Raw genomic sequence first — 14,802 nt, 5'->3', positions numbered from 1 at the left:
CCACCACAGGCAAGATATAGAATCCCCCAAAATTCCCTTGTGCCTTTTTGTAGTCAATTCCTCCAGCTCCTGAGAACCACTGGTATGGTTTTTGTCTCTGTAGTTTTGCCTTTTCAAGAATGTCATATAAATGGAACCCTACAGTATGAACCCTTTGGAGACAGACGTCTTTCACTTAGCATAAACATTTGAGATTTATCCATGTTGTATTTGGGTTGTTTCTACCTAATTTTCAAAGATATGTTTCCTACCTTCCTTCCCTCCCTTCTTCCCATCTTCTATTCTTCCTTTTCTCTTTCCTTCTTACTTTCCCTCTCTCCTTTTGGGTATCAATTGTACAAAAGTAAATTAATCTTGGTATTTGTTTCATAACACACTATTATTATTGGCCCATGCATAGCTTTTATTTTAATAATTTTATTGAGATAAAATTGATATACAATAAACTGGACATACTCAAGTATACAACCTGAAAACTTAGATAGATAGAAACTATCACTATCACTGTCACTGTATTTTCTAGAAAGTTTTGTAAATTAAATAATACAGCATGTACTTTTTCCTATCTAGCTTCTTTCACTCAGCATGATTATTTTGAGTTTCATGTATGTTGTTGTATGTATAAATAGTTCATTCCTTAGTATTATGAAGTAGCATTCCATTGTATGGCTGTATCACAATGTGTCTATTAACTTGTTGATAGAGATTTGGATTGTTTTCAGTTTTGGTTACTATAAATATTCATGTAAAAATCTCTATAGGGACATGTGCTTTCCTTTCTTTTGGTTAAATAAATATCTTAGAGTGAAATAGCTAGGTCATATGGTAAATGTACGTTTAACTTTTCAAGAAGTTGTTAAACTGTTTTCCAAAGTATAGTATGTACCATTTTACATTCCTACCAGCAGTGTATGAGAGTTCTAGTTGGGATTAGCCAGTCTTTTTCATCTTTTCTCCTACACTTGATATAGCCAGTCTTTTTAATATTAGCCATTTAAATAAATCTGTAGTGGTATCTACTGTGGTTTTAATTGCATTTCTCTAATTGCTAGTGATGTTGAGTATCTTTTCCTGTGCTTACTTGCCATCATTGTCTTCTTTGGTGAAATGTCTGTTTAAATTTTTTGCACATATTTTATTGAATTGTTTTCTTATTAACTTTTTTTTTTTTGCGGTATGCGGGCCTCTCACTGCTGCAGCCTCTCCCGTTGCGGAGCACAGGCTCCGGACGCGCAGGCTCAGCGGCCATGGCTCACGGGCCCAGCCGCTCCACGGCATGTGGGATCTTCCCAGGCCGGGACACGAACCCGTGTCCCCTGCATCGGCAGGCGGACTCTCAACCACTGCGCCACCAGGGAAGCCCCTCATTAACTTTTGAGAGCTGTTTTATATATATTCTATTATATATTCTGATTTTGAGTCCTTTTGCAGATGCATGAATTGCAAATATTTTCTCCTTGTCTGCGATTATGTTTTCATTGTCTTAAAGTACCTTTTGAAGAGCAGACTTTCTGAAATTTAATAAAGTCCAATTTATCAGTTTTTTCTTTTATGGATTGAACATTTGGTATTATATCTAAAAAAAAAGATGTCTCTGCCTAACCCATAGTCTTCTGTGTTTTCTTCTAAAATTTTTACAATTTTAGATTTTACACTGGTTTACAGTCTATTTTGAGTTAATTTTTGTACATGGTGAGATGCAGATTGAAGTTATTTTTTAAAGTTGAAGTACAGTTGATTTACAATGTTGTGTTAGTTTCTAGTGTATAGCAAAGTAATTCAGTTATACATATATATACATATTCTTTTTCATATTATTTTCCATTATGGTTTATGACAGGATATTGAATATAGTTTCCTATGCTATACAGTAGGACCTTGTTGTTTATCTATTTTATATAGAGTAGTTTGTATCTGCTAATCCCAAACGCCTACTTTATCCCTCCCCCACCCTCTTTCCCCTTTGATAGCCATAAGTTTGATTTCTGTGTCTGTGAGTCTATTTCTGTTTTGTAAATAAGTTCATTTGTGTCACAGTTTAGATTCCACATATAAGTGATATCATATGGTATTTGTCTTTCTCTTTCTGACTTTTGAAGTTCATTTTTTTAATGTATGGACATCCAATTGTTTTGACATAATTTATTGAATAGACTATTATTTCTCCACTAAATTGTCTTTGTACCTTTGTTAAAAATCCTTTGACCATGTATGTGTGGGTCTATTTCTGGTCTCTCTTTTCTGTTGCAGTGATCCATTTTGTCTCTCTGGATACCAGTATCACATTGTCTTGAATACTGTAGCTTGCTAGTAAGTCTTGAAGTTAGATAGTGTGTGTCCTCCAGCTATTCTTTTCTTTTTCAAGGTTGTTTTTCCAGTTCTAAGTTATTTGCATTTGCATATGAATTTTTGGTTTTAGCTTGTTGATTTATTCACTTTTATTGCTATATAACATTCTGTTTTGTAAATATTCCATAATTTTTATATTCCATAATTTATATATTTTTCAAAGTTTTGCTAAGAGTTTCCTATCAAAAACAGTGCTGATAAAATGCATAGTATTTGAATCCTCATGAATATGTACAAGAGTTCCTTCTGCATATTCTTAGTAGTAAATTTGCCAGGTCATAAGTTAAGCAAAAATTTATCTTCACAGGATTTAACTGGATTGTTTTCCAAAGTGGTTGAGCTAATTTATACTTTTATAAGACACATACAACAGATCCTATTTATCCTAATTGTCCAACATTTGGTATTGTCAGGCTTAATAATCTTGCCAAACGGTGAAGATTGATACCTGTTGGAGGAGGTCATGAAGAGGATATGATCGCTGGTGGACCCATGAGCTGGACTTGGGCAATTGGAGGCTTCTCACCCCCCTCCCCTGTCCTTGGAATGTATGTTCTGCCTACAATTCCCATAGCCGGAGCTGTTTTGAGGACATAGCCTTGAGAGAGTAAGGTGTTGAAACCATCTGGAGTGAATATGTGACTGAACCCAGTTAAGGCCTCTATATAAACTCCTAAGATTCTGGCAGGTGGATGCAGAGACCTACTTGTCTTGTGATGCCCAAGACAAGTTCTCCTGTAAGTTCCCTTGCTTATTAAAATTGCCACCTACCAAGTAGGTGCAAAACCAACCGTTGTTGAACTGGGCAGGAGACTGAAGAAATGGATCTTGGAAAAGAGGCATCCATGGGGGAATCCCAGGGTTGGCCATCATCCTTCATGTCAAGAGGGGTTGCTCACATATTAGATGCTTATGGACCACCACGTGAGTATGGCGATGCCCTGAAAATGCCCACTGGTTTAATGCACTTGTTTGAAGAACTGAGCATAACACAGTGCTGCAAAGGAGAGAAATGAACCGCTGTGCAGTGGGCTGGACTCTAGGGTGGGCAGTACAGCTTGACACTGATGACCAACCAGAGGCTGAAGTTTGAGTTACAAAGTTGGAAGAAGAACTGAGGTTAGAGAACGATGTGCACTGTCCACTGCCCTGCTCGCTTCGGGGCTGGCAGACAAAGTGGGAGAGAAGGATGGTTAAGTTGGAGACTTCAGCATGCTGTTTTGCAAGGCCAGGAGGGCTCAAGCTGCCATGGATTAAGGTCTGAGCACCTGTGACAAAGCCCGATTGGGACACTAAGTGGTGGACTCCCTGGGAAAGCGAGGAAAACAAAGGTGGATTTTATGGTGATTGACAGTGAAACTGATGATACACCCCATGTCATTGGACCCGTAATTCAAAGGAAAGCAAAAACACAGCAACAACAATCCCAGCCAGTAAGGCAGCCCCCAATTCAGGAAACATACCTGATGAGAGAATATATGCTCACTGAGCTTATTGATATAATTATCAAGTTCCAACAAAAGGCCAGGAAAATATCCAGGAATGGTTAGTATGGTTACAGGATTGAGGGGCAGGGGAGAGGGGGCAATGGCATTTCTCTGACTGGGCAGGAGGCAGAAAAAAGAGCAATATCACCACACAGCCTCCTCTCCAGCTCAGGGGTGCTCAGGGGTGAGGGGCAATGGGGAGGTCAAGGCACTCACTCCCTTATAGATTGGATTATTCTATTCTACAGGGAAGCTTGACCCAGTAAGGGGGTCTCTCTGGACATATGAGGCCCTGGATATATTTAGAGGAGGTACAACAAATTCTTAGGGAGTGGGAAATGAGGTAGGCCATCTATGCCCCTGTCTTTGAAGGCCCTGATTGGGCTACATTCACTGCAGGAATGAAAGCCAAGATACTCCAGTATGCCTTCGGTACCTGGTATGCGGCACTGATACCCATGCTGAGCCCAGTCATAAGAGGAGACGTTTTTGATGTTGGGCAGGCTACTGCTGATCTGGGGGATACTGACAAATCCCAGGAATAGGTACAGGATGTGGGAAAGACCTGAGGCAGAGAGGGAGCTCAAGAAGACAACAGGCTAACCCAACTGGCTGTAAACGGTCTGGTACGAGCAACCCAGAAGCAAATGTGGTTTGACCTCATTGCTGCAGGGATCACACCTGAAAAGATAGACGGGCAACATAACACTGTGTTAGCTGGCCTGTGGAAAGCCTTGAAAGCTGAACAAGAGCTCAGACCTGCCCCACCTACCCTACCATCCCTGATGTACCTACTGCTACAGCAGAGGCCTCAGGAATACAGTCCTTTTCGGGGTGGGTACCTCCCACTCCCCGGGTGTAGGATATAAGCCAAGATGGCCTCCAAGTGAGGGCCGTTGGGGGCAATTGGAGGCCACATGTTGAGCTCACTATTCACTGGTACCCCAGAAATAAACAAAAGGTGACAGCTCTGATTGATACTTGAGCTGAATATACTCTAATACCTGGTAAACTTCAGGAATTTTCTGGGCCTTTCAGCGCCATCGATGATTTCCAAGGGCAGTTGGTTATGGTCAGGAAGGTCCCTTTGACACTGCAAATTGGATGTTCTCCCCAAAAGAATATGAGGATTTTATCTCTCCAATACCAGAGAACATATTGGGCACGGACATCCTGCAAGGCCAAACTCCGCAAACCTCTATCGGTGAATTCTGCCTCCAGGTTAGAGTAATCAAACCAGTACTGCTGAGGGGAAATGCCAACTGGGAATCAGTAAGCCTACACTTCCCCCTAACGAAGAGTGGTAATTGTCAAGGAAATAGGAGGAACTATCCAAGAACTGCACTGAGTGGGTATTCTACACCATGTCCATAGCACTTTCAACAGCCCATTATGTTCGGTAAAAAAAGGCAGATAGCTCATGGCAGATGATGGCGGATTACTGAGAATTGATCAAAGTTATGCCCCCCATTCATGTAGCTGTGCCCAAACTTGGCACCATCTTAGATAATTTGGCCACAGTCCTAGGAGTGGACCATGCTGTTCTGGACTTAGCAAATTCTTTTTTTCAGAATACCTTGGCTGCTGAGTCACAAGTTCAATTTGCTTTCACATGAAAGGCACAATAATGGACTTTTCAAATTCTTCCCTGAGGCTACCTGTACAGCCCCACAAAATGTCATGGGATGGTGCCTGGAGATCTGTCCCTGTTATTCTTCCCCACATCTGTAAAATGGACCCATTGCTTTGATGATATAATGTCGACATATGAAGCCTTGCTCTGCTGACTTCACACTCTGCAGATTTTGCTGGAACACCTGTGAGCAAGTGTATGGGAGGTGAATACACAGAAAACTGAAGGTGCAGTCACCAATGTAAAGTTTCCGGGAGTCATATGATCAGGTAAGATGTGAATTGTCCCAGAGCTATTATGGACAAGGTGCAAGCCTAGCTAATCTCTAAGAACATGAAAAAGATGCAAGCTTTTATAGGAATTTTGGGGGTTTGGAGGACTTTTATTCTCTACCTGGCACAGTGTTTCCATTCCTTATACTGCCTGGTAAAGAAAGGACATGTGTGAGCCTGGAGATCAGAACAACGAGCCACCTTTGAGAGGGCAAACATACTAAGGAGATTAAAGCTCTAGGCATCTCCCAAGCAGGGCTACCATTTGAGTTAGATGTGTCTGTGACTCCAGAAGGTATGGGTTGGGAACTGTAGCAGAGACAACAGAAGGAGAGAGTAGCCCTAGGATTTTGGTCCCAACTCTGGAAGGGGGCAGAAACCTAGTATAGCCCATAGAACAGTGGCTCCTAGCAGCATACACAGCACTCTTCCAGTAGAGCCTCTCATGAAAGAACAGTGTATCATGGTAAGAGCTTCTGTTGCTGTCAAGGTTGGATTGCGAATATATTCCACCGACCTACCTCTGCCATAGTTCAAACTCCCACTTTGACTAAGAGGCATGCCTATTTGCAGAAGAGGACTAACGTGTCCTCCAGCCCACTGTCTCTAGAAATGCAGGTACAACTAGGCCCTATAGAACATGTAGGTTTTCCAAATGCCTCTGTCCCTAGTCCTGTGGCAGCCCCTGTAGGCTGTAGAGAGGGAATAGTGGAAGTTGCTGCTGATGCCCAGTAAACAGAGGGGTCTAGTAGGGGCAACCCACCCACATGGACTGCACTTGCTATTCAGCCCAACACTGACACCATCTGGATGGAAACAGGAACAAACCACAGCAGCCGATGGGCTGAACTCATGAGCCCTGGCCATTTCCCTTTGCACTGAAAGTTGGACTGTGGGCAACTGCCCTCCTCTAGCTTCTTGGGGTTGACATGGCTGGTGTCACCACTGCACGGAGGGAATTGGAAAGCACTAAAGCAGTACATAAAGGAAGAACAAACTAGAATTAGTACTCTTAATTCATCTGACATTAGCGATAGTGATCCAAAAACCTGGCCTGTGGCACACACTATCAATGGGTATTCTTTTTATGTCAGTCAAACTACACAGCCCATCAAATTGCTGACCAGAAGGGTCCTATGAATACCATCATCAGAGCCATGGGTGGCTACACTTAGATTTAGGATGTACTCACCTCGGCTTTTGGACCTGTGAGCACCCATTCAACCCTACACTGGGACCAGAAAAAGCATTTTAAACAAAACCTGCCTTACTGTACCAGGGATATAAGATAGATATCACCAGAACTGTGCATTCTGTTACATCAAAAGATAGTGACTAGTTTGGTACAGAATGGTCACACCATACAGGTATTTATTGGGGAGACCCAAATGAAACCCAGTGGTTCTGTGGCATGAATCTTTGGCCATGGCTTCCATCTAGGTGGTTCGGCCACTGTACCCTGGGTTTTCCCTGGGCACAGGAGAAAATCTATCCCACAGCAACAAAAGTTGCCAACCTCCTTCTCCTCAAGGCCAGAAGGGTGCATTCTGTTTTCCATTGGTACGATCATCTGGCTGCCATCTTTGTTCCTTTCATTGGCCTGGAGGATGGTATAGCTCACATAAAAGCCCTTATTAAATTCACCCAGCAAGCCTTATGATAGCCGACAGAACCTGTCCTTGCTGAACACTAAAATGTCTCTAACGAGGAAAGCTGTCCTCTGAAATAGGGTGGTCTTGGACAATATTACTGCCTCCCAAGGAGGCACCTGTGCCATTACCCAGGTAGAATGTGTGTGTTCACACCATGCAGCATTTTTACTAAAGCACACGGGGATTCAAGTGAACACCCTGAGTAATCCAACCCCCACCTAGGGAGCTTAATAAATCAGTGGTTTGGATCATGGGGCTTTTAATGGAAAAAGTTGTTTCTTACTTTGTGAATTGTTACCTTAATTTGTGTTTTCTCTTGCACGTGCCCATATTGTTGCTGTGGTATTTGCCTTTAATGTAGCCAGATAGCCGCAAATGAGCCATGCTAATGAAATTTCTTGTTGACCACTCAGGGCACGTTGTAGAAAAAGGTTGCATGTAAAATTGTAAGAGCCAGCAGGAGGGGTGGAGAGCTGGAGGAGGTCGTAGAGAGGATGTGACTGTTGTTGACCCTCAAGCTGGACCTGGGCAATTGGAGGCTCCTTATCACCTTCCCTGTCCTTGGAAGGTGCATTCTGCCTGCCTTCCCTGCACCAGAGCCGTCTCAAAGACAAAGTCCTGCAAGAGCAATGTGTTTTTGAGACCATCTGGACTGAATACAAAACCTAACCCAGTTAAAGCCTCTATATAAACCCTTAACATTCTGCAGGGCAGTGCCGAGATCTACTCGTCTTGCGACCACCAGAGACAAACCTCAAATGTGAGTTCCCTTGTTTATTAAAGCCACCAGCTATGAATCTGGAGTGGCCTGCCTCTTTCTTTGGTCTCTCCTTGCCCTCCATGCATGGAGCCAGTTTCAAATTTCACCCGGGGAACTTATGAGGTTTAAACTAGCATGCCCCTACCGCTTGTGGTCTTGATTTGCATTTCTCTAGATGACACTGGAACTTTCTTCATATGTCTATTGGCTGTGTGTTCCCTCTTCTGTGAAATTACTGCTGATGTTTCATTCATTTTTTTGTTGTTGTTACATCTTTATTGGAGTATAATTGCTTTACAATGGTCTGTTAGTTTCTGCTTTATAACAAAGTGAATCAGTTATACATATACATATGTTCCCATATCTCTTCCCTCTTGCGTCTCCCTCCCTCCCACCCTCCCTATCCCACCCCTCTAGGTGGTCACAAAGCACCGAGCTGATCTCCCTGTGCTATGCTGCTGCTTCCCACTAGCTATCTATTTTACATTTGGTAGTGTATATATGTCCATGCTACTCTCTCACTTTGTCACAGCTTACCCTTCCCCCTCCCCATATCCTCAAGTCCAGTAGGTCTGTGTCTTTATTCCTGTCTTACCCCTAGGTGCTTCATGACATTTTTTTCCCTTAAATTCCATGTATATGTGTTAGCATACGGTATTTGTCTTTCTCTTTCTGACTAACTTCACTCTGTATGACAGGCTCTAGGTCCATCCACCTCATTACAAATAGCTCAATTTCGTTTCTTTTTATGGCTGAGGAATATTCCATTGTATATATGTGCCACATCTTCTTTATCCATTCATCCAATGATGGACACTTAGGTTGTTTCCATCTCCGGGCTATTGTAAATAGAGCTGCAATGAACATTTTGGTACATGACTCTTTTTGAATTATGGTTCTCTCAGGGTATATGCTCAGTAGTGGGATTGCTGGGTCATATAGTAGTTCTATTTGTAGTTTTTTAAGGAACCTCCATACTGTTCTCCATAGCGGCTGTACCAATTCACATTCCCACCAGCAGTGCAAGAGTGTTCCCTTTGCTCCACACCCTCTCCAGCATTTATTGTTTCTAGATTTTTTGATGATGGCCATTCTGACTGAGATGATATCTCATTGTAGTTATGATTTGCATTTCTCTAATGATTAATGATGTTGAGCATTCTTTCATGTGATTGTTGGCAGTCTGTATATCTTCTTTGGAGAAATGTCTATTTAGGTCTTCTGCCCATTTTTGGATTAGGTTCTTTGTTTTTTTGTTATTCAGCTGTATGAGCTGCTTATAAATTTTGGAGATTTATCCTTTGTCAGTTGCTTCATTTGCAAATATTTTCTCTCATTCTGAGGGTTGTCTTTTGGTCTTGTTTATGGTTTCCTTTGCTGTGCAAAAGCTCTGAAGTTTCATTAGGTCCCATTTGTTTATTTTTGTTTTTATTTCCATTTCTCTACGAGGTGGGTCAAAAAGGATCTTGCTGTGATTTATGTCATAGAGTGTTCTGCCTATGCTTTCCTCTAAGAGTTTAATAGTGTCTGGCCTTACATTTAGGTCTTTAATCCATTTTGAGCTTATTTTTGTGTATGGTGTTAGGGAGTGATCTAATCTCATACTTTTACATGTACCTGTCCAGTTTTCCCAGCACCACTTATTGAAGAGGCTGTCCTTTCTCTACTGTACATTCCTGCCTCCTTTATCAAAGATAAGGTGACCATATGTGCGTGGGTTTATCTCTGGGCTTTCTATCCTGTTACATTGATCTATCTTTCTGTTTTTGTACCACTACCATACTGTCTTGACTACTGTAGCTTTGTAGTATAGTCTGAAGTCAGGGAGCCTGATTCCTCCAGCTCCGTTTTTTGTTCTCAAGATTGCTTTGGCTATTCGGGGTCTTTTGTGTTTCCATACAAATTGTGAAGTTTTTTGCTCTAGTTCTGTGAAAAATGCCAGTGGTAGTTTGATAGGGATTGCATTGAATCTGTAGATTGCTTTGCGCAGTAGAGTCATTTTCACAATGTTGATTCTTCCAATCTAAGAACATGGTATATCTCTCCATCTACTTGTATCATCTTTAATTTCTTTCATCAGTGTCTTATAATTTTCTGCATACAGGTCTTTTGTCTCCTTAGGTAGGTTTATTCCTAGGTATTTTATTCTTTTTGTTGCAATGGTAAATGGGAGTGTTTTCTTAATTTCACTTTCAGATTTTTCATCATTAGTGTATAGGAATGCCAGAGACTTCTGTGCATTAATTTTGTATCCTGCTACTTTACCAAATTCATTGATTAGCTCTAGTAGTTTTCCGGTAGCATCTTTAGGATTCTCTATGTATAGTATCATGTCATCTGCAAACAGTGACAGCTTTACTTCTTATTTCCAATTTGGATTTCTTTTATTTCCTTTTCTTCTCTGATTGCTGTGGCTAAAACTTCCAAAACTATGTTGAATAAGAGTGGTGATAGTGGGCAACCTTGTCTTGTTCCTGATCTTAGTGGAAATGCTTTCAGCTTTTCACCATTGAGGACGATGTTGGCTATGGGTTTGTCATATATGGCCTTTATTATGTTGAGGAAAGTTCCCTCTATGCCTACTTTCTGCAGGGTTTTTATCATTAATATGTGTTGAATTTTGTCAAAAGCTTTCTCTGCATCTATTGAGATGATCATATGGTTTTTCTCCTTCAATTTGTTAATATGGTGTATCACGTTGATTGATTTTTGTATATCGAAGAATCCTTGCCTTCCTGGAATAAACCCCACTTGATCATGGTGTATGATCCTTTTAATGTGCTTTTGGATTCTGTTTGCTAGTATTTTGTTGAGGATTTTTGCATCTATGTTCATCAGTGATATTGGCCTGTAGTTTTCTTTCTTTGTGAAATCCTTGTCTGGTTTTGGTATCGAGGTGATGGTGGCCTCGTAGAATGAGTTTGGGAGTGTTCCTCCCTCTGCTATATTTTGGAAGAGTTTGAGAAGGATATGTGTTAGCTCTTCTCTAAATGTTTGATACAATTCGCCTGTGAAGACATCTGGTCCTGGGCTTTTGTTTGTTGGAAGATTTTTAATCACAGTTTCAATTTCAGTGCTTGTGATTGGTTCATATTTTCTATTTCTTCCTGATTCGGTCTTGGCAGGTTGTGCATTTCTAAGAATTTGTCCATTTCTTCCAGGTTGTCCATTTTATTGGCATAGAGTTGCTTGTAGTAATCTCTCATTATCTTTTGTATTTCTGCAGTGTCAGTTGTTACTTCTCCTTTTTCATTTCTAATTCTATTGATTTGAGTCTTCTCCCTTTTTTTCTTGATGAGTCTGGCTAATGGTTTATCAATTTTGTTTATATTCTCAAAGAACCAGCTTTTAGTTTTATTGATATTTGCTATCATTTCCTTCATTTCTTTTTCATTTCTTTCTGATCTGATTTTTATGATTTCTTTCCTTCTGCTAACTTTGGGGTTTTTATGGTTCTTCTTTCTCTAATTGCTTTAGGTGCAAGGTTAGGTTGTTTATTCGAGATGTTTCCTGTTTCTTAAGGTAGGATTGTATTGCTGAAAACTTCCCTCTTAGAACTGCTTTTGATCCATTCCATAGGTTTTGGGTTGTCATGTCTCCATTGTCATTTGTTTCTAGGTATTTTTTGATTTCCTCTTTGATTTCTTCAGTGATCACTTCGTTATTAAGCAGTGTATTGTTTAGCCTCCATGTGTTTGTATTTTTTAACAGATCTTTTCCTGTAATTGATACCTAGTCTCATAGCGTTGTGGTTGGAAACGATACTTGATACAATTTCAATTTTCTTAAATTTACCAAGGCTTGATTTTTGACCCAAGATATGATCTATCCTGGAGAATGTTCCATGAGCACTTGAGAAAAATGTGTATTCTGTTGTTTTTGGATGGAATGTCCTGTAAATATCAATTAAGGCCATCTTGTTTAATGTATAATTTAAAGCTTGTGTTTCCTTATTTATTTTCATTTTGGATGATCTGTCCATGGGGAAAGTAGGGTGTTAAAGTTCCCTACTATGAATGTGTTAGTGTCGATTTCCCCTTTTATGGCTGTTAGTATTTGCCTTATGTATTGATGTGCTCCTATGTTGGGTGCATAAATATTTACAATTGTTATATCTTCTTCTTGGATCGATCCCTTGATCATTATGTAGTGTCCTTCTTTGTCTCTTCTAATAGTCTTTATTTTAAAGTCTATTTTGTCTGATATGAGAATTGCTATTCCAGCTTTCTTTTGGTATCCATTTGCATGGAATATCTTTTTCCATCCTCTTACTTTCAGTCTGTATGTGTCTCTACATCTGAAGTGGGTCTCTTGTAGACAGCATATATATGGCTCTTGTTTTTGTATCCATTCAGCCAATCTGTGTCTTTTGTTGGGAGCATTTAGTCCATTTACATTTAAGGTAATTATCGATATGTATGTTCCTATTCCCATTTTCTAAATTGTTTTGGGTTCATTGTTGTTGGTCTTTTCCTTCTCTTGTGTTTCTTGCCTAGAGACGTTCCTTTAGCATTTGTTGTAACGCTGGTTTGGTGGTGCTGAACTCTCTCAGCTTTTGCTTGTCTGTAAAAGTTTTAATTTCTCCGTCAAATCTGAATGAGATCCTTGCTGGGTAGAGTAATCTTGGTTGCAGGTTTTTCTCCTTCATCACTTTAAATATGTCCTGCCAGTCCCTTCTGGCTTGCAGAGTTTCTGCTGAAATATGAGCTGTTACCCTTATGGGGATTCCCTTGTGTGTTATTTGTTGTTTTTCCCTTGCTGCTTTTAATATGTTTTCTTTCTTTGTATTTAATTTTTGACAGTTCGATTAATATGTGTCTCGGCGTATTTCACCTTGGATTTATCCTGTATGGGACTCTCTGTGCTTCCTGGACTTGATTAACTGTTTCCTTTCCCATATTAGGGAAGTGTTCAACTATAATCTCTTCAAATATTTTCTTAGTCCCTTTCTTTTTCTCTTCTTCTTCTGGAACCCCTATAATTCGAATGTTGGTGCATTTAATGTTGTCCCAGAGGTCTCTGAGACTGTCCTCAGTTCTTTTCATTCTTTTTTGTTTATTCTGCTCTGCAGTCGTTATTTCCACTATTTTATCTTCCAGGTTACTTATCCGTTCTTTTGCCTCAGTTATTCTGCTATTGATCCCATCTAGAGTATTTTTAATTTCATTTAATGTGTTGTTCATCATTGCTCATTTCATCTTTAGTTCTTCTAGGTCCTTGTTAAAGGTTTCTTGCATTTTGTCTATTCTATTTCCAAGATTTTGGATTATCTTTACTATGATTATTCTGAATTCTTTTTCAGGTAGACTGCCTATTTCCTCTTCATTTGTTAGGTCTGGTGGGTTTTTATGATTTTTTTTTTTTTTTTTTTTTTTGCTGTACGCAGGCCTCTCACTGTTGTGGCCTGTCCTGTCGCGGAGCACAGGCTCCGGACGCGCAGGCTCAGCAGCCATGGCTCACGGGCCCAGCTGCTCCGTGGCATGTAGAATCTTCCCGGACCGGGGCACAAACCCATGTCCCCTGGCATCGGCAGGTGGACTCTAAAGCAGTGCGCCACCAGGGAAGCCTTGCAGGTTTTTATCTTGCTCCTTCATCTGCTGTGTGCTTTTCTGTCTTCTCATTTTGCTTATCTTAATGTGTTTGGGGTCTCCTTTTTGCAGGCTGCAGGTTAGTAGTTCCCGTTGTTTTTGGTGTCTGTCCCCAGTGGCTAAGGTTGATTCAGTGCGTTGTGTGGGCTTCCTGGTGGAGGGGACTAGTGCCTGTGTTCTGGTGGATGAGGCTGGATCTTGTCTTTCTGGTGGGCAGGTCCACGCCTGGTGGTGTGTTTTGGGGTGCCTGTGAACTTATTATGATTTTAGGCAGCCTCTCTGCTAATGGATGGGGTTGTGTTCCTGTCTTGCTAGTTGTTTGGCATAGGGTGTCCAGCACTGTAGCTTGCTGGTCATTGAGTGAAGCTGGGTGCTGGTGTTGAGATGGAGATGTCTGGGAGATTTTCGCCTTTTGATATTATGTGGAACTGGGAGGTCTCTTGTGGACCAGTGTCCTGAAGTTGGCTCTCCTACCTCAGAGGCACAACACTGACTCCTGGCTGGAGCACCAAGAGCCTTTCATCCACACGGCTCAGAATAAGAGGGAGAAAAAGTAGAAAGAAAGAAAGAAAGAAAGAGAGAGAGAGAGAGAGGGAGAGAGAGGGAGAGAGGAAGGGAGGGAGGCAGGGAGGGAGGGAGGAAGGAAGGAAGGAGATAAAATAAGATTAAGATAAAATAAAATGAAGTTATTAAAATAAAAAATAATTATTAAGAAAAAAAATTTTTTAAAGAAAAAGGATGGATAGAACCCTAGGACAAATGGTGGAAGCAAAGCTATACAAACAAAATCTCACACAGAAGCATACACATACACACTCACAAAAAGAGGAAAAGGGGAAATAATAATAAATCTTGCTCTCAAAGCCCACCTCCTCAATTTGGGATGATTCATTGTCTATTCAGGTATTCCACATATGCAGGGTACATCAAGTGGATTGTGGAGCTTTAATCCGCTGCTCCTGAGGCTGCTGGGAGAGATTCCCCTTTCTCTTCCTTGTTCACACAGCTCCTGGGGCTCAGCTTTGGATTTGGCCCCGCCTCTGCACGTAGGTCGCCGGAGG

At 41.0% G+C, this 14,802-nt stretch overlaps 1 protein-coding gene across 1 annotated transcript in view; it reads left to right on the top strand.

Annotated features, from left to right (window-relative positions):
• The window catches only part of TMC1 (transmembrane channel like 1), a 388,569-nt gene that overhangs the window by 238,766 nt on the left and 135,001 nt on the right, over positions 1–14,802 (top strand). The window contains exon 8 of the mRNA XM_032634496.1: positions 2,763–5,738. The gene's annotated coding sequence lies outside the window, so the exon portion shown is untranslated. The remainder of the gene's footprint in view (positions 1–2,762; positions 5,739–14,802) is intronic.

The sequence above is a fragment of the Phocoena sinus genome, chromosome 6 (genome assembly GCF_008692025.1).
Source record: "Phocoena sinus isolate mPhoSin1 chromosome 6, mPhoSin1.pri, whole genome shotgun sequence".
NCBI lineage: Eukaryota > Metazoa > Chordata > Mammalia > Artiodactyla > Phocoenidae > Phocoena > Phocoena sinus.
The sequence above is the reverse complement of the archived record's forward strand: the minus strand, read 5'-3'. Positions and strand labels throughout refer to the sequence as shown.